This window comes from Felis catus, chromosome D3, assembly GCF_018350175.1.
Source record: "Felis catus isolate Fca126 chromosome D3, F.catus_Fca126_mat1.0, whole genome shotgun sequence".
Classification (NCBI taxonomy): Eukaryota; Metazoa; Chordata; class Mammalia; order Carnivora; family Felidae; genus Felis; species Felis catus.
This window is the reverse complement of record NC_058379.1, coordinates 51,570,938-51,598,332: the sequence shown is the minus strand read 5'-3', so window position 1 is coordinate 51,598,332 and position 27,395 is coordinate 51,570,938. Positions and strand designations below refer to the sequence as shown.

The 27,395-nt window shown below is 33.9% G+C and overlaps 1 long non-coding RNA gene across 9 annotated transcripts in view; it reads right to left on the bottom strand.

Moving 5' to 3' along the window:
* The window catches only part of LOC109493053, a 151,646-nt gene that overhangs the window by 89,492 nt on the left and 34,759 nt on the right, over positions 1 to 27,395 (bottom strand). For 2 of the 9 annotated variants that reach the window (XR_006588216.1, XR_006588221.1), the window contains exons 1-2: positions 10,330 to 10,777; positions 8,898 to 9,091 (exon numbers count right to left, since the gene is read on the bottom strand). The exons of the other annotated variants lie outside the window; for them this stretch is intronic. This is a non-coding gene — a long non-coding RNA (uncharacterized LOC109493053). Of the gene's footprint in view, positions 1 to 8,897; positions 9,092 to 10,329; positions 10,778 to 27,395 lie in introns of those variants that run through there. 9 annotated transcript variants of the gene reach the window in all.

Below are 27,395 nucleotides of genomic sequence, written 5' to 3'. Positions count from 1 at the left end.
TAAAGAAGGAATTATAGAGTTTTAATCAAGGAAGTGTCATTATTCTATCAATATTATTATATAGTTCTAACTTCTGTGTAGAGAAAAGATTAGGTGTGAATAAACTCAAAGCAGGGAGGCAAAGGAGCATACTGCCTTGAGAGAAAGGTAGATTAGACTACAAAATGGCAATGGAGGTGGAGTGAGTAGTTTTATTATAAGTATAGTGTTAAGATAGACACTGTAATTTACTATTGGGTTAGATATGGGGTTTCAAGGAAGGATAGGAATAAAGGATTATTTCTGACTTTGCACATAGGCTCTGTAACATAATATGGGCAAGGAAGAAAGGTATAGGAGATTTTTGTTGAAGTTATTTTTTTTCTTTCTTTTATTTTTCTGATTGCAGACCTTTGTTTATTGTGGTAAACTTAGAGAATCAATAAGTGTAAGAAGAATAGGTCACATGTTCTATATACAATGGCAGCTTTTTTGAAAACGATTTTAAATTTATTTCCAGATATTGTGTACATGCATTTCATACTTAAGCTTATGCAGTAAACCCAATAATATTATTCCTACCTTCTTCTTCATAATATGAAGACATTTTGATTGATACATAATATTCTAACATCTGTGCAAAAAATTGGTATAACCTTTCCCTCACATGTAGACGTTTAGGTTATTTTTTTTCCTTATTAATATTATATTAAGATCTTTAGGAATAAATTATATTTATGAATTTCTAATTGATTTTGAAATAAATCCAAATTAGATAATGAATATTTACAAAGTTTTTTACAGTCTTTCATGCTTCTGTCAGAAGTGAATGAAAATACTCATGTTATACTCTCACCAGCATCATGGGGAGCCATTTGATAATCCTTTGTAATCACATTAGAATCAATGTGGTGAAACTGCCTTTAAAAAGTATCCTTAATCTAGAATTATATCCCATTTATTAAGGACTTATTTCATTTCCCTTATTGAGAGCATACAATCATTTTTCCAATCGTGCAAGAATAAAAATTATCTAAATGTGCAAAATATGTATATTTAACATATAATTACTCTTATGCTGATAGATATTACTACTTACGTTGATTTTTTTTAACCTTGTGACAAAATGTCTTAAATGAGATTTTTACCTCCTAGGTAATATGGTCTGTTTTATCATTTCCTTTTACAACTCTAATGATCAAACTGTTTAGAGCAGTATGAATTTCTTGATCCTGTGGCTATAAGCACAGAACCTTGATAGTCCCCCAAAGCACACTAAATATTGACACTTACAATGAAGAACAATTACTCTAAGTCAATGACATTCTACTGGATAACCTTAGGATTTCTTTCTTAATTTTACTCAGCTGTAGTTCTTGCTGAATACACATGCACAAAATACATAAGATCTTGACCTAAGAAGACAGAATCACATGCTCTATGTTAGATTCAAAACAGTATCTATGCTATACTCTCAAGCAATGTCTTCCATTTTCAAAGGGTAGTGAATTTGAGCTCAAATTTATCAATTTGAGCTTGACCAACCCAGCAATCCAGAAAAATTTAAGCTTGTTTGACAAACACTTGTCACTAAAATTTTCTAACTAATCATGCCATTTTCCTTTGAAACAGTTATTTAAGTAAAATAATAAACTATTATTGAAGCATGAGACAAGCCCTGCTATATACAGATTTTACCCATAAGAAGGCTGAAGCATGTTCATGTTATTGTCTCCTGAATTTGTTGGTACACAGACTATCAGTTTGTCCTTTTCCATGGCATATTACACTAGATCATTTTGAAAAATTCGATAGGGGGATACATAATCCCATTTAAAAAATGAGAACACTGAAGATCAAAGAATCTTCATAACACAATAAATAGAGAAAATATTTGACTTCAAATGTGGAACCAATTTTTCTAAAATAATGATATATTTTAACAAAGAGTAATTTCCAAAAAAAAGTATATCTTGCCAATGTAAACTTTTATATGCTAATTTGATAATATGTCATGATTTAGAGCCTTAAAATACAGAAGACTAAATACTTCAGAATAATATGAATAAACATAAAGACTGGAAGAAATTTTATATAATTTAAAAAATAACAAAAAGCAATGGATAATGAAAGAGATAATAAATTGCTTATATTTGACAAGTTATGACAATTTTCTTTCCTGACATGTATTTGTTAGTTGTATTTAATTTTAAATGTTTGATGTTTTACTTTATTGATCCAAAAGGATATATTAGAAATAGATTTTGAACTAGACATCCTAAATATAAATTATTATTGGGATTAATTTAAAGTTATGCTCTTTTAGACTGTTATTATTTATCCAAAAGATACATGTGATCATTGCTAAGTAGTCCAAACAGAAAAGCCATCTGTATGCAAAATTGTACTGTCTTAATAGGGTATTGTAATAACTTTTAATTTTACTAGAAAATACTTCCATATTTTATTCTCCCTTTACTGCCTTGATTTTCTTGGTCTTTTGTTCTACTGAATACATTTTAGAGGAAATTCTCTATGCAATTTATAAAACAAATGTAAAACATTATGAACAACTTTGGTAACCCCAAGAAAGGAAAGTATATTTAATATTAGAAGTTATTTATATAATTCATCATATTTACAGTTTGAGGTATAAATGATTGCTTTATTTTATCCTGTGTTTTCTCCTTTCTTTGGATAATTTTAGGTTCTTTGCTGCAGCACAGGTAGTAATTGGAGATATCATATATTTTTAAAAATATGTATTCTTTTAAAAAATTTTTAAATATATATATTTTAAAAAACAGTCATTCTGACCAGTTTCTTTTATTATAATCTCTATGGCTTAATTTTTCTAGAAAAAATTGTCTATTTTTTTTATAGTCTTCCTATAGTTCTTTTGTTTTAATCATGCTACTTTTCTGCTTTGAGGATATATAAATTGTGTTGTCATATTTATAAAATAATTAAAACTAGCTAGCTTCATTCAAAGTCATTGATAAAGTTATTAGATGAATCCAGTCCTAAACTTTTAAACATGCATTCTTTTAATAACAATCCTTTTTCTATATCTGCCATCTGTGTTTTGTATTAGAGCAAGTTTAAATGATCAGGACTTTCATATTTTTCTCTACAAAATGAAGCTAGTGATACCAATAGTAATAATAATACTAGTGAAAAATACCTGGCATAATGCCTGACACAGAAGAGGTATGACAAAACTGTTGGTTAAGTAAGAATATTAGAATAATTATGACCAGGATTATAGTAGTCATACTATAAAGACCCTTTTAATGTTCTAATCACCATTTTGTGAATTCTTTCATCTCTGTCAAACCTTAAGTGATGGAGCAAAAACAGAATTATGTTATACTAAAACACTTAAGACTTGACCCAGTCATGTCTGGGTTTGAATATTGGTTCCACAACTTAATATATTTATAATTTGGAAAATTATTTAATTTTTCTGTGTCTTAGTCTCCTCATAGGTAAAATGGTGCTGATAGAGTTTACAGGAGGATTAATGTGAGCTTTAAGAGCAATGCCTTGGGGCACCTGGGTGGCTCAGTGGGTTAAGCTTCTGACTCTTGATTATGGCCCAGGTCATTATCTCATAGAGATAAGATTGAGCCCCCAGCTGGGCCCTGTGCTGGGCATGGAGCCTGCTTAAGATTCTCTAAGATTCTCTCTCTCCCTCTCCCTCTCCCTCTCCCTCTCCCTCTGCTCCTCCCCATTTGTGCTCTCTTTCTCTCTCTCTAAGAAAGAAAGAAAGAAAGAAAGAAAGAAAGAAAGAAAGAAAGAAAGAAAGAGATTGAGAGAGAGAGGAAGAAAGAAACAAAGAAACAAAGAAACAAAGAAAAGAAAATAATGCTTGTGACACTGTAACATAATGTGTTGTATTGTTGTATTGTTTCCTAAAAGATATATGTTAGCTATGCTATATATCTAAAATTAATGAAACATTGTGTGTCAGCAATCCAAAAAATATATACAGTGTTAATATTTTAATACTAGAGAAAGCTAAGGCACAGAGGAAATAATTAAATAGCTCATGGTCATTGTAGCTAATATTAGGTGACATATATTAGATTCTTCCATCATTTCTTAATACTATCCATGATAGGCATGCCTAACAAAAGAAGTTTGTATTTACAGTTTACAAAATACATGGAACAATGATGGCTAATAAAATATGGAAAACTGAGTGTGGGATTAATGAATCATGGGAACACTATACAAATATGGTGTAAGATAATTTTGAGCCATTTCAATAAAAAAATAAAAGGAAGGTAAAACAATTTCCAGTTACTTTTAAACATATACAAACCCAGTAAAAAAAAAAGTATGTTGAAACTTTTAAACATTTCAACTATACCCTATTTACCTGGACCTGCTTCAGGATCATATCCTTTTATGACTCACTGCAAGGTGAGTGAAACATAAAGACTTTTTAGCAAGGGTGGAAATAGGATTTGAAAAATAAAAACTGAAATGTGAGGAGAGAATGTTTAATACACACACTGCAAAGAAAAAAAATCTAAGGTACTAATGAGTAAAAATGTGAGAGCCAGGTGGTATAACAGAGAGAGGACACACCCCTTTCTGTTATATGCAGGAGAATGAATTTTTTTAGATCAGCAAACATGAGGTTTTTGAATAGAAGGGGAGAGAGGGAAAATAAAAGAGTTTATTTTGGCTTGTAAATGTGTTTGGTTATTGGTCAGTTATAGAAACAGGTTTATAAACAGTTTAAAAACAAATGCCTCTCAAAGCCATTGTAATTATCTTAGAATAAAAAAAAAACTACTTAAACTGTTCTATGATTTTTCGTATAGTCTCCACTCAAAAAGAACATTAATAATGGAATACTATTCTGAGTGACTTCACATGGGAAGCCATTTAATACTTATCTTTAGTTTTTTCAAAGCTCTTGATTTAACAGAGTAAACAAGTTTTAAGTACAAACCTAAAGGACAGCTTAATCTTACAATCATTTCCCCTTATGCTGCAGGCTTCCATTTTAGCTTTATTCATTACAGCCCTAAAGCTTCTGCTTTCTAAATGTGTAGGTTAGAGAAAGTACCTTGGAGCTCACCTGCTCAAGATTAATAATATCACTCCAAGAAGATTAGAGCTATTACTCTTCCTGACCTGATCCAAATGGTACAAATGGGATTTTAAGGATGATGTCTGTTCAGAGATCCAACGGAGTGATGAGGTGGAGGGGATAGCTACCCTAAGGAATCAGGGAAGATAGACTGTCGGGGTTGTACAGATGATAAACCATTAGCTTTAGCTATTACCCAAAGAAAAGATTATGGCTATAAATAAATTCATCCAGGCCTTTAATACAATAGACAAGCAGACCAGTGGATGGACAGGCCAGGAACATAACTATTATTTAAAAAAGAAAGCCTTAGGCTAACATCTTATTTCAGAAGCAAAATTGTAAGTAAAACCAGATAGAAAAAAGCGTGTGTGTGTGTGTGTGTGTGTGTGTGTGTGTGTGTGTGTGTGACAGAGAGAGAGAAATTTCATTTGAAATCTTAGAAATGTCAGCTTAGAATTTTAAAAATCATTTTTTTAGAAATTATCTGTTCTTGTCCTACTTTTAGGTTGTGTGGTTTTGATGAAAAATTAGGGTGTTCCACTTGTGCAATTAAATTTCCTTTGTGATTGACTCAAAGAAGCATTAAAAAATGTGTAAATCTATTCAACTTGGAGAACAATTACTGAAATTGCATGTGAGCGTGCGTGCATGCACACACACACACACACACACTTTTTCATGATACCCTGCATGATGGCTTTCACATACTATATGGTTAATAATAATAAAAATAATAATAATATTGATATTAAATTGACAGCAACTAATGCTTACACATACAACACATTTTTCATGCACTTAACTTGCTTTAATTCATTTTATCCTAATAACTTTAGAGTAATTGTTATATGCCCATTTTAAAGATGAATAAATTGAGTGATAAATAGGATACGTTGCTTATTTCTCCCTTCTTAAATGATTTAACTTATATTCATCTAAAAATGTCTTCAAATCCAGTTCATCATTCTGGATTCTTTCATCACTTTTTTAGGCACATCTTCTGGATTCCCAAAAAAGTATATCAATCTCCCTATTATTTGCTCTCACAGCACCATCCAGTTTGCAGAAAATGTAATGGTTGCTCTTTTCAAGCTGGATTTTGCAAAACACTCAATAATATACTATGAAAAAGAATCTTCTAACATATTATAGATTTAATTATATCACTTATTCATTTATGGTCTCTTTGCCTCCATGAAAATATAAACTCATGTGCTAGAACTACAGAATGCAGAACAGTACCTGAAATTTAGTATGTGATTAGTACATATTTATTAAATGAATTACTGAATGGGATAATTGATACAGAATTGCCAGTCTGTCAAACGTTAAAGAAAAACTGGTTATGGAGAGAGTAAAGGAGAGGCACAATTCAATAAAACTTTCCGCTCTTTAGATTGATCAAATGGTCGAAAGATGATGCTATTCCTAAAAATGAGTGCACAAAAAAGGAAGATAACTATTGAGGAAGGAGAGATCCAATGATAATACTGTTTGATGTATTGACTTTGAGGTATCCATGAGATGTTTTATAGAGTGATTTTCAATAGGCCTTTAGAGAGGAACAGCTCAAGCTCAAGGCACGACTGAGTTAGGAAGATTTACATATCCTCAACATGTGGGAAGAGGTCGTTGAGTGCATGTGAACACCAGGAGAGAGTGGTGGAAGCTGAAATAGATAAAAACCATGGACAGAGTTCTGCAGACACTCATTACTTCAAGAGTAAGCAAAGAGGAGTGGATAGAAGTAGAATACGAGCTTGAAGCATGTAGGTGACTCAATCAGTTAAGCATGGGACTCTTGAGTGGACTCAAGTCAAGATCTCATGGTTGGTGAGTTCACGCCCCACATTGTACTCTGCATTGATATCATGGAGCCTACTTGGGGTTCTCTGTCTCCATGTCTCTCTGCCCCCCCCCCCATGCTTGCTCATTCGTTCTCTTTCTCTCAAAAGTAAAATAAAAGTAAAATAACAAAAAGAGTGCTAGGTATTAGTTTCTAAATATATGACTCAAATGTCCTTGATTTAGTTGTACTTATTTTCTCAATCTTAATGTCTTACTATCATCCATTACAATACACACAAATTTTGAGCTGTCAATTTTATTTTAAATTTCTTCATGTATAGACAAAGAAAAGGCATGTAGGTGAACGGTGAAGAGAAGTATGTATATTGTTGCTAGCTAATTAAGTACTTTCTGAATCTTTTCATTCTATCCGAAGTTTCAAATTTTTTATGATATTGATATTGATAAATATTTTCTTTAGAAAACTTCAGACGACAATTTAATATACATATGAAGAATGGTAGTATGGTATTTTTTTATTTTAAAACTATGCAAAGATATTAAAAATATTATCTAAGAGTATGTTAAAGCATTTTCTATTAACTGACCTCAATTTTTATAGAATTAAATAGAAAGCATAGATTGACAAGGAGATATTCTGCAACCTGTTGAAGATTTTTCTTTGTCTGTTAATACTTTCTGAAATTCCATTCTCAATGATTCAGATTATGGAACTAAATAAGTGAATATGATATCCAATAATATTAGGAAATTATATTATTCTTAAAAAATTTTAAAGATATAAATTCATTTGCTCTTGATATTTTCTACTACCTTTAGAAAATATTAAGGGGCACCTGGGTGGCTCAGTTGGTTGGGCATCTGACTTCAGCTCAGGTCATGATCTCACAGCCTGTGAGTTCAAGCCCCGCATCGGGCTGTGGGCTGACAGCCCAGAGCCTGGAGCCTGCTTCAAATTCTGTGTCTCCCTCTCTCTCTGCCCCTCCCCCGCTCACTCTCCATCTCTCTCTCCTTCAAAAATAAATAAACATTAAAAAAATATATTTTTAAGGCATCTGTCTTCTTTTAAATTCATTTCATGTTGTGTTCCTAAGTTATGTGTGTGTGTGCATGGCATCCACGTACATTTTTATAAACTATATTCAAATAAGATAATTACACACTGACAAGACATACAACAATAGCAGAAAATGAAGGGAATAAATAAATGAAGAAATAAAAATATCATAGTAGAGATTCTTCATTCAGGCAACCGTGACGTAAATCTTACAGAATTGAATCATAAGAAACTAAATTGGATTATAACATGTCTTCATTTAATGTATCTATATTCTGTCAATTCTGCTTGTACACAGTTCTCAGATAACTCAAAAGCCCAGCCTAATCCAAAAGTTGTAGGTTTTCAAAAAGATAGCTACAATGCAAAAGACCTCTATAAGAATGTGATATCATAAAAATGTCATATATTATTTAAATGTTATCTTTTAAAAATAATGCTTCGAGGTCTCTTCTTGAAAGTAAATTTCTCATGAGATAGAAGAGATAATCAAGTTCCACACAGTAGAGTTGAACTTAGAAGAATGTATTAGGTCAGTCATTGATTTCTACTTTAGAGGTCAAGAAACTGGGGCAGGTAGCATATTGATAAGAGAAATAGGACCCCGGTGTCCAGTATTCTGGAGAGATGGCCTGCATGACTGAGGGAACATTTTTGTCCCTTATTAATCCTGTCAACTTCTATTAGGGGCAACTTCTTTACTTAACTCTGGTTGAGTTAAGTTAACTCTGGTAGAACAAATTACTCTGCATACCATATAACTCTCACTTTATACATACAAAATGTTGTTGAGTACCTAGTATGCACAATACATTGTGTTTGGCATTAGTATATATTATATAACTAATTCTTACTATAGATTTATAAGGGAATTAATACCCACACTATAAATTAGAAAATAGAGGCATAAAGAGGAAGAGACTTGAAGATCACGCAGCTTACAGGAAAGAATTTGGATGAAGGTCTTCTGATACTTTTGCCTGTGATCTTTATGTTGTTTTGTTATTATTTTTATGTTTGTTTGTTGACATTGATTGGTAGAGGAGGCCATTCTGGAGGTTCTGATAGAGTAGAGAGGTAGGATGTCAAGGCATATTTCACTGATATTTTTCTTTGGTGTTTCCTGGTCTCTTTACCTAACATAATAAAAAAAAAGTATGGTGATAAGGTAAATATGTTGTTGTACCTTTCTCTTTTTTAAAATGTTTATTTATTTTTGAGAGAGAGGGAGAGGGGGGAGGGGTGGAGAGAGAGAGGGAGACATAGAATCTGAAGCAGGCTCCAGCCTCTGAGTTGTCAGCACACAGCCTGACGGGGGGCTCCAACTCATGAGCTGTGAGATCATGACCTGAGCTGAAGTCCAAGTCAGATGCTCAACCTACTGAGCCACCCAGGGCCCCTGTACCTTTCTCTTATGTTAATATGTTACATCAGTTTTGTATTTTGTATTTTTCACCTACTTGATTATAGGCATAAATAGAAGTTCCAATTGATATTATTAGGGGAGAGTTGCCATTCATGAATTTATTCATTCACTTGACAGACTTACATAAAACAATTAATATGTGTCATGTTTGTGGTAGAAATAAGAGTAAAATAGTCATAACAACAAAGAGTGTGCTCGCTTTCATAGTGTCAAGTGTAGAGAGACAGGGACCAAATAATCACAGAATGAAATGTAAACATATCCATGGTAAGTTCTGGAAAAGATATAGAGTGGTGAGAACAAATAATGAGAGTCTGTATACTTTTTTAAGGATTACTAATGCTTCCCTGAAGAAGTGAGGGAGACCATAAAAATGACGAGAATTTAAGAAATTTTGGTGATTAAAATCAAATAAGTTAAAAAGGGAGAGGAAGAGGAAGTAATTCAAAGTAATATCAGCTGATGAAAGGACTTGGTCTTGGCTAGGGGGCACAGGCATTCTGTACACTAAGAACTGAAAAAGCACCCATGTGATGATCTGCATGGAGGATGGGGAGAAGTATACCTTAAGATGATCTTTGACAGGCAGGTAGAAGTGGTGACTCAAAATACAGTTTGGAATTATGGCGTCCATTATTTAAAACGTTAAACAAGATGTTGAAATTTTTATTTTTTTTAAACTACTCAATTGTGAGGAAAATGGATTTCATGGAGTCAGAATGGATGATGGTAGTGTGGCTAAAAATACACCTAGTCACAGATGGTAGTCTGGGTTATGTTGGCATTAAGTCAAAACTGTGAAAGGTATAAGTTGTTACTCTTCCTGCAAGCTAACAAGTTAGCCTGCACAGTTTCATATATATTTTCTGACAGATGACACGAGGCTTCCTGGATCAGACAGACAGGCAGTTTATTGCTCATGGCAAAATGCAGTAGTTAGAACAATACCTTAGTGTGGATTCGTCAAGCCTCAAGCCCCATGGGGCAACATGATGAGAGCCAGATATTGCCCTGCATCTGCAGTAGGTTGTATGTAGCACAGGAGAGGAACCTTGAACATAGAAGACTGAGAGTTTATATAGGGCAGCTAACACTTCTATCCCTCCTCCTCTTCAGAGAAATCCAGTGTTAACCAGATCTCCTCCAGATAAAAGGAGGAAGTTTCTTTGTACTTTTTACCTTAAAGTAAGCAAATGTTTCTAGAGAGAGAGGAGTAAGGTCTCATGGCTCAAAATGTTCCCACTGTCTCTATCTTAGGGAGATACTACCTTTAACTTCTAAAGCTGCCTGTTAATACAGTTATTCTTTCGGTATCTTTTATTCAGGAGATTTGCAAAAATGCCAAAATTATGAAGGATTCTCTCCTAACATGTATAGATAAAGAGATTTATGGAAGTGGAAGCTAACTTTAGTAACCTCAAATAACGTAGACTTCTGAGAAACAGCAAGACAGACTTGGACAGCTTATGTTATATAAAAGTATAGTACAGATCATAACCATATCCTCAGATAATTATTAGTTATCTGAAAATAGAGTTTGTTTCGATTATCTATTACTGCATAACAAACTATCCCCAAATTTAGTGACCTAAACAACTTATTACTTTCCTTGGGATTTTTTAAAGTCAAGAATTCAGGAAGCCTCAGCTATGAGCATTCCTCTGCGAGTTTCTCAATGAGAAGAATAACACAGTATGTGTTGCTGTCTTTACTATATTGCTTATTTAAAAAATAGTAATTCTGTGAAGAAGAGTGTATTCTTTTCTGTTGCTGCCATACCAAATCTCACAAATTTAGCAGTGTAAATCACATGCACTTATTATCTCAATGTTCTGTATGTCATACAGGCAGTCTTGATCAGAATGATGCTTAAGGTCTTACAAAGTCAAAATCAAGGTGTCAGTTGGCATGGATTCTTATCTGGAGGCTCTAGGGAATAATCCACTTTCAACATCATTCCAGCGTTTTGGAAGAATACATTTCCTTCTTATGCCTTCTATGTGTCCCTAAGCTAGCAAAGGCAGTTGGAATCTCCAACTTTTCCTTCTTCTAAATCTCTCTGTCTTGGTCTTCTGTTCTCAGCTGGGGGTAAGCTCTACTTTTATGAGTTATGTGACTACATTGGGCCCACCCAGATAATCCAGGGTAACCTTTCTAGTTTTAGGTCAACCAATTAGTAACTAAATTGAATGATATCCCTCCAAATTTCATGTCCACCCAGAACTTCAGAAAGTTACTGGATTTGAAAACAGGTCTTTTGCAGACATGATTAGTAAAGTTAAGATGAAGGTATACTGAATTAAAGTGGGCTCTAATTCCAATATGACTGGTGGAAAAGAGTGGAGGAGACACAGATGCAGACAGACACAGAAAGGAGAAGGTCTTGTGATAACCAAGGCAGAGATTGGATGAATATAGCTACAAGGCAAAGAATACCAAAGATTGCCCACAACCACCAGAACCTAGGAAGAGACAAGAAAGGATTCTTCTCTAGAGCCATCAGAGGCGGCATGTTCCTGACAAAACTTTGACTTCAGACTTCTAGCCTGTAGAAGTATGAGGGATTAAATTTTTATTGTTTTAAATTACTAAGTTTATTATAATTTGTCATCCAAGCTTTAGGAAACTAATACTATAATCTTAAGTACATCTGCAAAGTCCCCTTTGCCATGGAATACAGTGTACTCATGAGCACAGCAGCTGGTTATGGGGCCAAAATTCTACCTGTTCTTAGGCCCCACGATCCCTCTCAAATGCAAGGTATACATTCATTCCTCCCTAGGTCCTAAGAAGTCTCATTAGAGCATTAACTCAAAGTCTAAAATTTCATCCTCATCCCACCAATTCAAAATTCCCAAATGACATTTAAATTTCATCAGCTCACAGGTCCCAAAGCTCAGCATCTCAGTAACACAAATGAGGTGTAGATGAGGTGTGATGAGGTGCCCATCACAACTCTTCACTACCTGTAGTTCTGTGAAGATAATGAAATAAATTATCTGCTCACAACATTCCCAACATACAGTGGTGAGACAATCATTAGGTAACAATAGACATTTGAGTTCAAAACTGGGAGAAGTGTGAAGAAAACGAAAGCACTGGTCCAGAGCCATTCTGAAATTCAGCCAGGGTAAGTTTCCAGGGCTGGGAAGAGTCCTCCTGGCTCTCATTCCACCCTCTTGTTTCTGTGTTCAACCCTCTGAGCTTTTGGTTTTACACTCCCAGGAGGCATGATTCTGTTTTCATGAAACTGGGTACATGTTTTTATCTGAGTAGTTTTTCACACTGCTTTCTGTCCGTAGAAACATGGGGGTCAGCAGCCTTCTTTCTTGTTATATTCTCATATTCTTCTTGTCCCTTTCCTTTCCATTTCTGCTGATATGAAATTCTCAAGAAATGGTGGATTTTGTGTGGATTTTTCAGGGGATCACTTCATTGGAACATGGCTCTTCCACAGATCTTTCCGAAATAATCCCTTCCCTACTTTTGGCTTCTACTGAGATGGGTGATAGGCAATATCCTTAAACTGTCTAGAGAGCCTCTGATTTGACTGAATGACTCTGGTTTGATTTTGTGTGACTGAATATCTATTGATCTTTCTGATATGTTAAGGCATTGAAACCACCATACCCTCAGCTTTCTCTATGTTCTACTTTCCAAAGAAATCTCTTAATTTTAGTGTTTTTCTGTCATCTGGATAGGCTGAGAATTTTCCAAATCATCAGGTTCTGGTTCAGTTTTGTTTAGCAGATCTTCTCTTAATTTATCTCCCTCTTCCCCCATTTTACTATAAGCAACATCTTCAATATTTTGAAAATTGTATCCATTGCTTACAAGGTCTGCTTTCCATATATCTCCAGGACACAATTTGCTAAGCATTTTGAAGCTTTATAACAAGGATTCTGTTTCCTACTATTTCCAGTAGCATTTTTCCCACTTTTTTTCTGAGTTCTCCCTAGCATTTCCTGCAAAGAGAATTCCTCAGTGGGAAGAGTAGCCAAGAATTGGCATCTTTAATCTAATATTGTGTTTATTTAAACAAAAAACAAAAAACTGATAACTTATGAAGAAAAGTAATTAGACTGCTTAAGAAAGCAAATTAATTTCCAGTAATTGTTAAAATCATTTTATCAGTCTCCTTTTATTTGAATTAAGATTGACACTTTTAAATACTCATTTATCAAAGCAGGCTGAATGATATCTTTACTTGGAACTTTGTTAATAAATTATTTGTAACTAATTGCAGTTAATATGAATTAAGCCATATATTTTGAAAGAAAGCTATGGCTTAGATTTGTGTGTAACTAATTCAAATTAGATTTTCCTCATTTATTTAAAATTAGTGAATGCCATTTTTTGCTCATGTAGGTTTTCTTTTTCTCATCTCATAGAAATTTACCAAAAGATCTCAAAAAATAACTTTAAAAAATCAAGTTATTTATTTAGAATTTGTATTCAAAATAAGGGAATGAAAAATAAGCAATAGTAATTTAAGGATTTCACAGAGATGAGTGAAGGAAGAAGATTAAATGATATCCAAAGGAAAACATGAGTAAATATGATATTATTTAACCTCTTCTGCTTTCGGTAAGAAGGAATCAAAAGATCAGGTTTTCTGTTTGAGTGACAGTTCAATGGCATTTCATTTCCCAGGGAAAAATGAATTCAGAAACCAAGGACTGAAATCAAGCATTTATGAAGGTTCAATTGGAGCTTAATTTAAAAACTCAAAAGATAAAATCCTTGATGTTCTCTAGTGGTGATTCTTCAGAATGTTATTTTATTCTTGGAGACTTAAAAACTTAGAAGCATTATTTCTGAGAGTGGTATCACCTAAATGTCCAGGTATGTCTTATATATGTAGATTTGTCACTCTAAAGATTAAAAAGGGCATTAAATGATTCAATAATATTTGAAAACATTATGTTTTTAAAACAAGGACTTAAATAGGCTTGCTCTTTCTTGTCAAATTAAACTTTACTGTAGATATCATAAAATGACTTTAATAATTATCTTTTAAAAATCAGGTCTTTTTAAAGCTTCCACGTGGAAATAAGAAAACTAGAGAAAAGCAGGAGTTTGTTAAAATTCTTAAGGAAATGTTAAAAAAAATTAGGATAAGTCCTCTCTAATGGAAATGTGAACATATGTTAAATGTGTGTAATATATTCTCAATCCACCATATATGTTCTACTAAGTGTATATGTTTATATAACAATTTTTTGTTTCACATCTATGTAATATATAGTATATTAACAAAGTATATTATTAACTGCATTAGAATATAGTATAATATAAATTGTGATGCGTATTTATATACAATTACAATATAATATATTAAATATGTAATATTAATATAACATATTAATGTATGTAGTTTATTTAACTTATATGTTTATTTATGTTATGGTGTATGCATATGTTATATTGTATTATATAAAATATGAAGCACTGAGTTACAAAAAGTATAAATAATATATATTATATATTTATAATAAAGTTGTTTTTCTCAGCATATGTGCTCCTGTGTAAACATAAGTAAATCTTAATATGCTTTTTAATGATGGTTACAATGACTCTACATATAAATGCAACTTACTTTATTTATTAGTACTGGCATATTGCAAACCCTGTATAGCCATCCTAAATAACTTAAAGTTTCATCTTTCTGTATCTAATTACTAGGATCTTGGCTAGAACATACGACATTTTGATATGTGTTGGAAATTGTGGAAAAATAAATTACAAACTATGTTTTTATTTTGTTTTTTAGTAAAATCACTATTATTTGTTTAACAAATATTAATAGAGCACCCACCATGAATCAAGACTATGCTATTTACTAATATTAAGCCAAAGAAAAAGAAATATATAAACCCTGCTCTATTGGAAAGGAATATTAATAGGGAATATAGTTATAAAATAACCACATCATCAAATATTTAAAGGAATTGTGGTGAATAATAATAATAGGTTGTTATGCTGGTATATGAGACAAGGGGCAGATCAAGATGAAAATTTCAGTACAAAGTTTTTGAGAAAGAGTTGTTTTAGATAAGTTGTAAATATTTAGTCTTAATTAACTTAAAAAAAAGAGGAAGAATATTCTGGAAGATGAATGCCTTCTAAGAAGGATACAAAGAAGAAACTAGCATAGTCATTGAGAAAAAGACAAGGGCAATTTGATCAGAAAGAAGAAAACAAAGGAGAAAAAGGTATAATATGAGTGGCACAAAGTTGATAATATTTAGATTCTTCTGGTTCTTTATGTCTAAATTAAAAGGTTTGGATTCAGGTAAAGAACAATGGGCTACCACTGAAGATTCTCCAGACAAGATATGATGGAAGCTTGTTGTAGGGCAGACATAATGAAGGTGGAATGAAGCTGAAATTTATGTAGAAGTCAAATCTGTAAAACATGGTGGCTGGTCAGATATGGAAGTTTGAGAGAAAGGACGTAAGATGAACTTACAGATTTCTGCCTTGTGCAGTTGGGTGAATACTGCCACTATCTAGGGTATTAGAATATTTTCTTTCTTTCTTGTTTTCTTCCTTCCTCCCTCCCTCCTCTCTCCTTTCTTTCCTTCCTTCTCTCCTTCCTTTTCTTTTTTTCTCTCCCTGTGTATCTCAGTCTCTTTCCTTCTTTTTTGTGTTGTTTTTACACAGTTTTCTATTTCTTCCCTTGGTTAGAGAATCATAAATTCAGGTTTTAACATTTTGAGCTAAACATGCTTATGAAGTATCACATAGATATGTCAATTAGGCTTTTATAATATCTGGTACTTAGATTATATCAGACTATATTCTTAGCTTATATTCTTTGGATAACAACCCCTAAATGGTATTTCAAAGCTGTAATAATGGTGATGTCATGTCAGGAGAAGGTACTAAATGAGAAGACCAAAGAGTGAAACATGAGAAAATACTGCATCTAACAATAGTTATATATGTATATATGTGTATGTATATGTATATATTATTAATATTCCAAGAAATAGAAAAATTATCATTTAAATGTAGTATTTTGTACAAGATTTATAATTATCTTTCCACCTTTCTATTTTTTTAATGTTTATTTTTGAGAGACAGAGAGAGTCAGAGCATGAGCTGGGGAGGGGGAGAGAGAGAGGAGACACAGAATCCAAAGCAGGCTCCAGGCTCTGAGCTGTCAGCACAGAGCCCCACTGAGCTCTGAACCCCAGGAGCTGTTAGATCAGCACCTGAGCCAAAGTCGGCCCTGTAACTGACTGAGCCACCCAGGTGCCCTGACTTTTCTTTTCTTTTTTTTCTTTTAATTTTTATTAATGTTTATTTTTGAACAGAGAGACAGACAGACAGACAGAGAGTGGGGGAGGGGCAGAGAGAGAGGGAGACACAGAATCTGAAGCAAGCTCCAGGTTCTCAGCTGTCAGCACAGAGCCGGACGTGGGGCTTGAATTCAGACCACGAGATCACGACCTGAGCAAAAGTCAGATGCTCAACTGACTGAGCCACCCAGGCGCCCCGCCCCTGACTTTTCTATTTTTAAATAACCTTATCGTTCCTCAGTTTCTCCTTTTTAAATATATTTGTCATTATAGGATATTAAAGAATAATGTATGCATGATGTTATCATTTTATAAGGAAATACTGGGAGACAGAAGCGTAAGTAAACCAAATAACTGAATTTGGAAATAATGAAGGAAAACAATTCTATGAACAACAGAGATGAGAAAGGAAAAGTGGCTCAATTGGTTAAGTGTCCAATTCTGGTTTTCGGTTCATGTCATGATCTTGGGGTTGTGACATAGAGCCCCAAGTGGGGCTCTGTGCTGAGCATGGACCTTGCTTTGGATTCTCTCTCTCTCCCTCTCTCTCTGCCCCTCCCTCCTCTCGAAATAAATAAATAAACTTAAAAAATAATTAAAAAAAGAATTTCTTATGTTCTGTATTGGTTGTATGCTACATGGCAAAATAGATGATGTATAATAGTTTCTCTTAACTCTACCTGTTGATCTAAGTTTATGAAAAAAGTTATGGACCAGTACTTTAGACGTTACCAGAAGCAGCAAGCATAGGAGATTAAATCTAACCCATGAGACAGTAATTTATGATATAAATTACCTAGTGATTACCTAGTGAAAATGCACTGCCTTTTATTATAGGACTATAGTGCTACAGGAAGTTGTTTAAGAGAAAGATGTAATTACAAATGCATAGGATTTACAGTGTGAAAAGTAATTAAAAATGTTACCAGGGACTTCTGGTTTTAGCTCTAACATGTAAACAAGTAGTGGTCACTCATGTTCTTACTATAAGTAAAAGGTAGAAAACTGAAAAATCGACAACTTTTCCTGGACCTGTCAGGGAACTGAAGACAGAGAAAGCCGTCACTGAAACTTGGAAGGGACAGGTACTTTCAGAGAGATAAAACTAAGATGAGCTTACAGGGAACTAAAGCTGTTAGAGACATAAACTGGTAGGAATACCTAACTGACATCTTGATAAGTTGGTAGAGGCTACTGTGGACTAGCATGAGTGTGAAAAAATCCTGAAGGTACAGTTTTAAGGAAACCCCATAGATTGTGAGATTTACCTCCAGAAACCCCATCAGACACTCCTATAAAAGATGCTTACATTCCATGGGAAAGAATTTTGGAGGTCTTCTCTCAGTTCATGGATGGCAACCCCTCCTCACCTCAGCCTTCCAGATTTAATGTCTCACCGAGGGAGAAAAACTGCAGTCCAAAGGGGTCAGGACTTAAAGAGCTATACACAGGAGAAATACTTCTAATGGTTAAAGGCTGTAGTGAAGGAGAAAAAAAAGAAGACAGCATGTAGGAACAGATGGGTAATATAAACAGAAATTCAAACTCAAAGAAAAAGTTAAAAAAAAAAAACTACTAGAAGAAAAAAACACTGTTACTGAAATAAAAGATATTGCTGATGGGCTCATTGGTAGAATGAGCATAGCTGGGAAGAGAATCAGTGTATTTGAAGATGTGTCAATGGAAACTTCCACAATTGATATGTAAAAAGGAAAAAAAAAAAACTGGAAAGAAAAACCCCAGAGTATCCTCCAACTGTGGGACAATTTAAAAAGGTGTAACATGCATAATCAGAATATTAGAAGGATAAGGAACATAAAAGAACAGAAGAAATATCTGAAGTTATAATTGCAGAGAATATTCCAAAATTAATGGTGGACACAAACCACAAATGCCGGAAGTCAGACGACACTATGAAGCAGATAAATACCAAACTTTTTGCACCTAAGCATATCCGATTAAACTGCAGAAAATCAAAGACAGAGTTGGGGAAAGGGAAAACCTTACCTACAGAGAAACAAGAATAGTGATTACATTGAGCTTCTCTTCACAAAGTATGTAAGTAAAAAGAGTGTAGTGAAATATTCAAAGTACCAAAAGAACCAAACTATCACCCTGGAATTCTGTATCCAGCAAAATTATACTTTAAAAAGTGAAGGAGAAGTAAACACTTTCTCAAACAGAAAACAAAAAAAAAAAACAAAAAAAAACCCAAAAAAAACCAAAAAAAAACTACGGGAATTCTTTGCCATCAGATCTGCCCTGCAAGTAATGTTAGTGGAAAGTTTTCAAGCAGAAGGAAATGAGAAGGCTGGCTCAGGAACTTTCATCTTCATGAGAAAGAGTGTCTCCGAAGGAATCAATGAAAGGAAGACAAAATCTTCCTTATTTTTCTTATTCATTATTGATCTAAAAGATAACTGTTTGTTTAGAGCATAATGGTAACAGTGTACTAGGGCATTATATCACATGAAATAAAATGAATAACGGAAGTATCACAAATGACATGAGGGAGGAATTGAGAATATTTTTTGATAAGGGAGCTACACTAACATGAAGCAATACTGTGTTAAATGCAAGTGGACTAAAATTTGTAAAAGTAAATATTGTGCACAATAGAGCAATCACTAAAAAGGAACAAAAAATTATATGCTACAATAGGAGATCAAATGGAATATACAAATTGCTCAATTAAAATCAGAGCACAGAAGAACAAGGAAAATAGAAACAAAGGATAAATGGAAAATAGAAAAGAGTTGCAGAGATGGTAGATATAAATCTATCATTGTTCATGTTCAATGTGAATAACTTTTCAATTATTTATCTTATTTAATTGGCCACAGGCTAAATATTTGCTTTAAGTCAAAAGGTATACTGTTTTTCTGGAAAATGTAAAAAAAAATATTTAGAGGTCCCTAGATACAAAAGATCATTCTTAAGTCTCTGTAGTAAAAACAAAACAAAACAAACCTTATTTCCTCATCATTTAAATCAAAGACCATTTCAAAATTATATCCATATAAAAAATGGCAATAAATACACTAAAGCAGTTGGGTGAGCACACATTCATCAAATTTGATGAATGCTTTTCGTTTATGACCGGGAAAGAATGTTCAACATCACATTCACTTCCTGTGAGTTCAGGAAGTGAACGTGCAAGGACTCTTGTGAATCAGTGTTCTCTTGTGTAACAGGCAAAGATTTCTCATTAGAGGGTATTTTACACTCTATTCACTTTATTTCACTCAGGGATTAAAGTTCTAAATTGTTGATATTTTTGAAATTGATATACTTGAAAACCACTCCAAACATGAGCCAGCAAGGAGGAGTAGCTTAACTCCATTTACACTCCAATAAATGCCAGAGGTATGCATTACTGTTAGTCTCCTTGCAGGTGAATCTTTTCACCTTTAAAACACAATTATTTCACTTTCCCCTGTTACTCAGCCTTAAGAAAATCTCCGAAGTCTTGGAGGTTAAAAGACAGTTTGGAAAATCTATATATTTATGGCTATGCTATAGTGGATTAGGAAAGGAGAAAAATCTTATTTCTAAATAGCAAGTGATATATTGGATAAGAAAACAGAGAGGAAAATTCTAGAGTTAATAAAGAAAAGGATGATCAGGACATGAGAGTGACTCTGAGGATTCACATCACCCAAATTCTGTATCTCCTGAATTTTCAGCCTCTAATTCCTTCCTATTCTTTATCAAACAACAGGAATCCCTGCCAACTTTGATGAGACCAAACTCCAAGGGCAGTGACTGTCAAGTAAGGAGAAAAGAAGAAAACATGTTTTCCTGATTTACAATATAGAACTTGATAAAGTTTTTTAAAAAATTTTACCCAGAAATCTTATAGTTAAGTCCTATAAAAATTAGTATTATTAATGTTAGGCCTGTAGAGCCAGGCATCCTGAATCCTCACCAGAGCACACTGGCATTTTCTGCCTTTGTGACTAAGTTGTGTAAGTTTTCTTGCCAGTTTTCTCCTTTATGAGACTGACATAGTGGTAGCTCCTTCTGTACAAAATCCCCATGAGGATCAAATGAGATAATTGATGTGAAGTGTTCATCACAGAGACTGCCATGTACTAAGCACTTAATATATTGGTTACTAATATTAACTTTAATGCCTTATACTGCTTACAATTATTTGTATACCTACTACCATTTAAAAAGATAGTTGAACTTTTAGAATGTGTCCAATTCATATGTTGCAATGGTGTTTTCATTTAATGTAAGTTAATTTTTTAAAGACTTCATTTTTAGAGCAATTTTAGATTTACAACAAAATTGAGAGAGAGGTATAGCGATTTCCCATATACCTCTTACCACCCCCCCACGTGCATGTATAACCTCCCCATTATCAACGTTGCTCATGAAAATGGATTTTTTTTTTAACCTAAGAAAAAACCAACATTGACACATCATAACTACCCAAAGTCCATAGTTTACAGTAGGGTTCACTGTTGGTGTTACCCACTCCATATGAGTTTGGACAATGCACAGTGTCATATATTCATCATTACAATATCATATACTTTTACTGCCCTAATAATCTTATGTGCTTTATTATTCCTGTCCCATTCCCACACCCCTGGAAACTACTGATCTTTTTTGTTGTCTCCATAGCTTTGCCTTTCCCAGAATGTTAAATAGATCATTGGATTGGTATACTACATAGCCTTTTCAGATTGGCTTCTTTCATTTATTAATGTCCACCTAAGGTTCCTCCATGTCTTTTCATAGCTTGGTAGCTCATTTATTTTAAGTGCTGAGTAACATTCCATTATCTGGATCACCCACAGTTCATCTATTCATTTACTGAAGGATATCTTGGTTGTTGCTAGTGTTTGAAGATTTTGAATAAAGTTCCTATAAACATCTGAGTTCAGGGTTTTTTGTAAATATAGGTTTTTAACTCTTTAGGTAAATAATCAAGGAGTGCAATTACTGGATACTTTTGTGAGTATGTTTAGTTTTGAAAGATACCCCAAAACTATCTACCAAAGTGGCTATACCATTTTGCCTTCACAATAGTGTTTTTTTGAGTTCTGACGAGGAAGAAATAATGACAATAATTCATATTGAAAAATATATATATAGTATAATAATTTTTAAGATGATCTTATATTTAGTATATCACAGCTTCCTCTTAATAACATGACACATTTGATAAGTCTGGTCATTTACCAAATCCCCATTTGACTACATAGTATAGGGAGGCACCTCAAATGAAGAATAGAGTGATTGCATGTGTTTGTTTAGCAAGCTATTGGCACAGTATCCCCTGATAATGCTAACTAATAACCAGGTTGATTAATTGTCACTGTCACTGTTCTCCAAATTGTATTTAAGTTCTTCAGAGACCAATGATGATTCTAGTATTGGAATCCCTTCTCAAAGAAATTTCGTCTTTTCTAGTGTTGACTAATTGAAATACAGAGAGCTATTTTAACAGCGATTCAGGTCTAGGCAGCCATTTAAAGTGGTATCAGACATTTTGTCAGGATTTTACAAAACTAAGCATTCTCAACCTAATCAAGGTGGAGGCTGGGCTATGTAGCACAAGAGGCCTAATTTTGTGAAGGTCACAGAGCACTGTTTATGATTTGTCTGCCTTCATTCACTTATGTAGTAAGCCTTACCAACCATACCCAGTGAATCTTATTTCCAGATACAGCTGATAAAATTGTAGTGTTGCACATTACATTATGTTATAATCTGGTCAAATATCATGAGTAGTCCTGCCTGTATTTTGCAGGATGGAGGGAAAAGGTGAACAGGACACCCATCTGTGCATATGTGGTAAAACAAATGCCGAGGTCACTGCCTGTAATTAAGTGTCCTGCTCTTCTCAATAAGCCATGGAATTAATTTATGATAGATTTATGTGGTTGCTAACGGTTCTTTATTTGATTTACTATATCAGTGAGGCCTATTTGTTTCAAAGCAAATATCCTTGATTATATTAATGACATAAGAAAACTTGCTTTTTTTTCCCCTCTAGGAAATATAAATATTAACCCTGAAAATCATTTATCAAGAGAAAATTTAGATTTGTAATTTAAAAAATGTGAACTTGATTTCTATTTTTTTCCAATTATTGGCTAATGATTGTAGACAAGTCATTTTACTTCTATGAGTGTCAGTTTCTTCTTCTGTAAAAGAGATACATGGAAGTATAGCAATATATGTGGAAATATTTTATAAACTGTAAAGAAATAACATTTTAAATCTGAATATTGGTAAAGAATGATTTCAGTGACTTAGTCTAAAGAAACATTCATTCAGGTCCTCATGCTTTTTTTTTTCTTCTTTTAGTGTTTGATTTTTTTTCCCTACATTGTTAATGTGTCGAAGGGAGGTTTAACTTGCTCACTGTGATTTATAAATGGTATTACCTGGGAATAATTATATTTGTGAGTGAATATATATTTCTTCAGTTTTCTTTACTATTTCTACAATAATAGCTCTTATTCTTCTCTTAGGTTTTCTTATCCTTTTCAGCATTTTCTAAGTCATGACACCTTCATCTTATTTATTTATTTTTAAAATATAATTTATTGTCAAATTGGCCAACATACAGTATGCACAGTGTGCTCTTGGTTTTGGGGGTAGATTCCCATGGTTCATGGCTTACATACAACCCCAGTGCTCATCCCAACAAGTGTCTTCCTCAGTATCCATCACCCATTTTCCCTCTATCCTTTCCCCCCATCAGCCCTCAAGTTTCTCTATTTAAGAATATCTTGGGGCGCCTGGGTGGCGCAGTCGGTTAAGCGTCCGACTTTAGCCAGGTCACGATCTCGCGGTCCGTGAGTTCGAGCCCCGCGTCGGCCTCTGGGCTGATGGCTCGGAGCCTGGAGCCTGTTTTCGATTCTGTGTCTCCCTCTCTCTCTGCCCCTCACCCGTTCATGCTCTGTCTCTCTCTGTCCCAAAAATAAATAAACGTTGAAAAAAAATTAAAAAAAAAAAAAGAATATCTTATCGTTTGCCTCCCTCCCTCTCTGTTTGTAACTATTTTTTCCCCTTCCCTTCCCCCATGGTCTTCTGTTAAGCTTCTCAAGTTCCACATATCAGTGAAAACATATGATTTCTGTCTTTCTCTGGCTTATTTCATGTAGCATAGTGCCTTCCAGTTCCATCCATGTTGCTGAAAATGACATGATTTCATTCTTTCTCATTGCCAAGTAGTATTCCATTGTATATATAAACCACATCTTCTTTATCTGTTCATTAGTTGATGAACATTTTGGCTCTCTCCATGATTTGACTATTGTTGAAAGTGCTGGTATAAGCATTGGGGTACATGTGCCCCTATGAATCAGCATTCCTGTATCCTTTGAATAAATTCCTAGTAGTGCTATTGCTGGGTCGAAGGGTAGTTCTATTTTTAATTTTTCGAGGAACCTCCAGACTGTTTTCCAGAGGGGCTGCACCAGTTTGCATTCCCACCAACAGTGTAAGAGGGTTCCTGTTTCTTCACATCCTCACCAGCATCTGTTGTTTCCTGAGTTGTTAATTTTAGCCACTCTGACTGGTGTGAGGTGGTATCTCAGTGTGGTTTTGATTTGTATTTCCCTGATGAGGAGTGACATTGAGCATCTTTTCATGTGTCTGTTGGCCATCTGGATATCTTCTTTGGAAAAGTGTCTATTCATATCTTCTGCCCATTTCTTCACTGGATTATTTTTTTTTCGGGTGTTGAGTTTGGTAAGTTCTTTATAGATTTTGGATACTAACCTCTTATCCAATATGGTATTTGCAAGTATCTCTTCCCATTCCATCGGTTGCCTTTTAGTTTTGTTGATTGTTTCCTTTGCAGTGCAAAAGGTTTTTATCTTGATGAAGTCCCAATAGTTCATTTTTGCTTTTAATTCCCTTGTCTGCAGAGACTTGTTGAGCAAGAAATTGCTGCGGCTGAGATCAAAGAAGTTGTTGCCTGTTTTCTCCTCTAGAGTTTTGATGGTTTCCTGTCTCACATTTAGATCTTTTATCCATTTTGAGTTTATTTGTGTGTATGATGTAAGAAAGTGGTCTAGTTTCATTCTTCTGCATGTTACTATCCAGTTCTTCCAGCACTATTTGCTAAAGAGACTATTTTCCATTAGATAATCTTCCCTGCTTTGTCAAAGATTAGTTGGCCATACATTTGTGGGTCCAATTCTGGGTTCTCTATTCTATTCCATTTGTCTATGTGTCTGTTTTTGTGCCAATACCGTACTATTTTGATCATTACAGCTTTGCAGTAGAGGCTGAAGTCTGGGATTGTGATGCCTCCAGCTTTGGTTTTCTTCTTCAATATTACTTTGACTATTGTTTTGATTGGGATTGCATTGGATGTGTAGATTGCTTTGGGAAGTATTGAAATTTTAACAATAATTTTTCTTCCAGTCCTTGAGCATGGAATGTTTTTCCATTTCTTTGTGTCTTCGTCAATTTCCTTCATAAGTTTTCTATAGTTTTACATATTTGGTTAGGTTTTTATGCTAGGTATTTTATGCTTCTTTGTGCAATTGTGAATGGGATCAATTTCTTAATTCCTCTTTCTGTTGCTTCATTATTGTTGTATAGAAATGCAGTCAACTTCTGTACATTGATTTTGTACCCTGTGACTTTGCTGAATTCATGTATCAGTTCTAATAGCCTTTTGGTGGACTCTTTGGGTTTTCCATGTAGAGTATCATGTTGTCTGCAAAAGGTGAAAGTTTGACTTCTTTGCCAATTTGGATGCCTTCTATTTCCTTTTGTTGTCTGATTGCTGAGGCTAGGACTTCCAACATTATGTTAAACAACAGTGGTAAGAGTGGACATTGCTGTCATATTCTTGATCTCAGAGGGAAAGCTCTCAGTTTTTCTCCATTGAGGATTATATTAGCTGTGGGCTTTATATGTGTGGCTTTTATGATGTTTAAGTATGTTCCTTCTTTCCCGACTTTCTTCAGGGTTTTTATTAAGAAAGGATGCTGTATTTTTTCAAATTTTTTTTCTGCATCTATTGACAAGATCATATAGTTCTTATCTTTTCTTTTATTATGTGATATATCACATTGATTGATTTGCAAATATTGAACCAGCCCTACAGCCCAAGAATGAATCCCACTTAATCATGGTGAATAATTCTTTTTATATGCCTTTGAATTTTATTTGGTAGAATCTTGTTGAGAATTTTTGCATCCATTTTGATTAGGGATATTGGCCTGTAATTCTCCTTTTATAGTGGGGTCTCTGTCTGGTTTGGGAATCAAGGTAATGCTGGCTTCATAGAATGAGTCCGGAAGCTTTCCTTCCATTTATTTTTTGGAACAGCTTGAGAAGGATAGGTATTAACTCTGCTGTAAATGTCTGGTAGAATTCCCCTGGGAACCCATCTGGCCCAGGACTCTTATTTGTTGGGAGATTTTTGATAACTGATTCAATTTCTTCACTACTTATGGGTCTGTTCAAATTTTCTATTTCTTCCCATTTGAGTTTTAGTAGTGTGTGGGTGTCTAGGAATTTTTCTATTTCTTCTAGGTTGTCTAATTTATTGGCATGTAATTTTTCATAGTATTCTCTGTTAATTGTTTTGTATTTCTGAGGTATTGGTTGTGATAAATCCATTTCCATTTGTGATTTTATCATTTGGGTCTTTTCTCCTTTTGAGAAGTCTGGCTAGGGGTTTATCAATTTTGTTTATTTTTTAAAAAAAACAACTTTTCGTTTCATTGATCTGTTCTACTGTTTTTATGGATTCTATATTGTTTATTTATGCTCTGATTTTTTTATTTCTCTTCTTCTGCTTGCCTTGGGGTTTCTTTGCTGTTCTGTTTCTAGTTCCTTTAGGTGTGCTGTTAGATTTTGTATTTGGAATTTTTCTTGTTTCTTGAGATAGGCCTGGATTGCAATGTATTTCCCTCTTACGACTTCCTTTGCTGCATCCCAAAAGGTTTGGACTGTCATGTTTTTATTTTCATTTGTTTCCATATATTTTTTAAATTTCTTCTTTAATTGCCTAGTTGACCTATTCATTCCTTAGTAGGATGTTCTTTAACCTCAGTGCATTTGGAGGTTTTCTAAACTTTTTCCTGTAGTTGATTTCAAGTTTCATAGCATTGTGATCTGAAAACATGCGTGGTATGATATCAAGTATTTTATACTTGTTGAGGGCTGTTTTGAGATCCAGTGTGTGATTTATTTTGGTGAATTTCTGTGTGCACTCAAGAAGAAAGTGTATTCTGCTGCTTTTAGGTGAAAAGTTCTGAATAAAGCTGTCAAGTCCATCTGGTCCAGTGTATCATTCAGGGCCATTGTTTCTTTATTAATTTTCTTCCTAGATAGTCTGTCCATTGTTGTAAGTGGAGTATTAAAGTCCCCTGTAATTACCACATTTTTATCAATAAGGTTTCTTATTTTTGTGATTGTTTTATATATGTGTGTGCTTCTGAATGGGTTGCATAAACATTTACAATTGTTAGCTCTTCTTGATGGATAGACCCTGTAGTTATGATGTAATGCCCTTCTTCATCTCTTGTTACAACCTTTAGTTTGTCTGATCTAGTTTGATATAATTATGGCTTATTCCAGCTTTCTTTTGACTTCCAGTAGCATGATAGATCATTCTCCATCCCCTCACTTACAATCTGAAGATATCTCCAGGTCTAAAATGGGTCTCTTGTAAATAGCAAATAGATGGTTCTTGTTTTTTTATCCATTCTGATA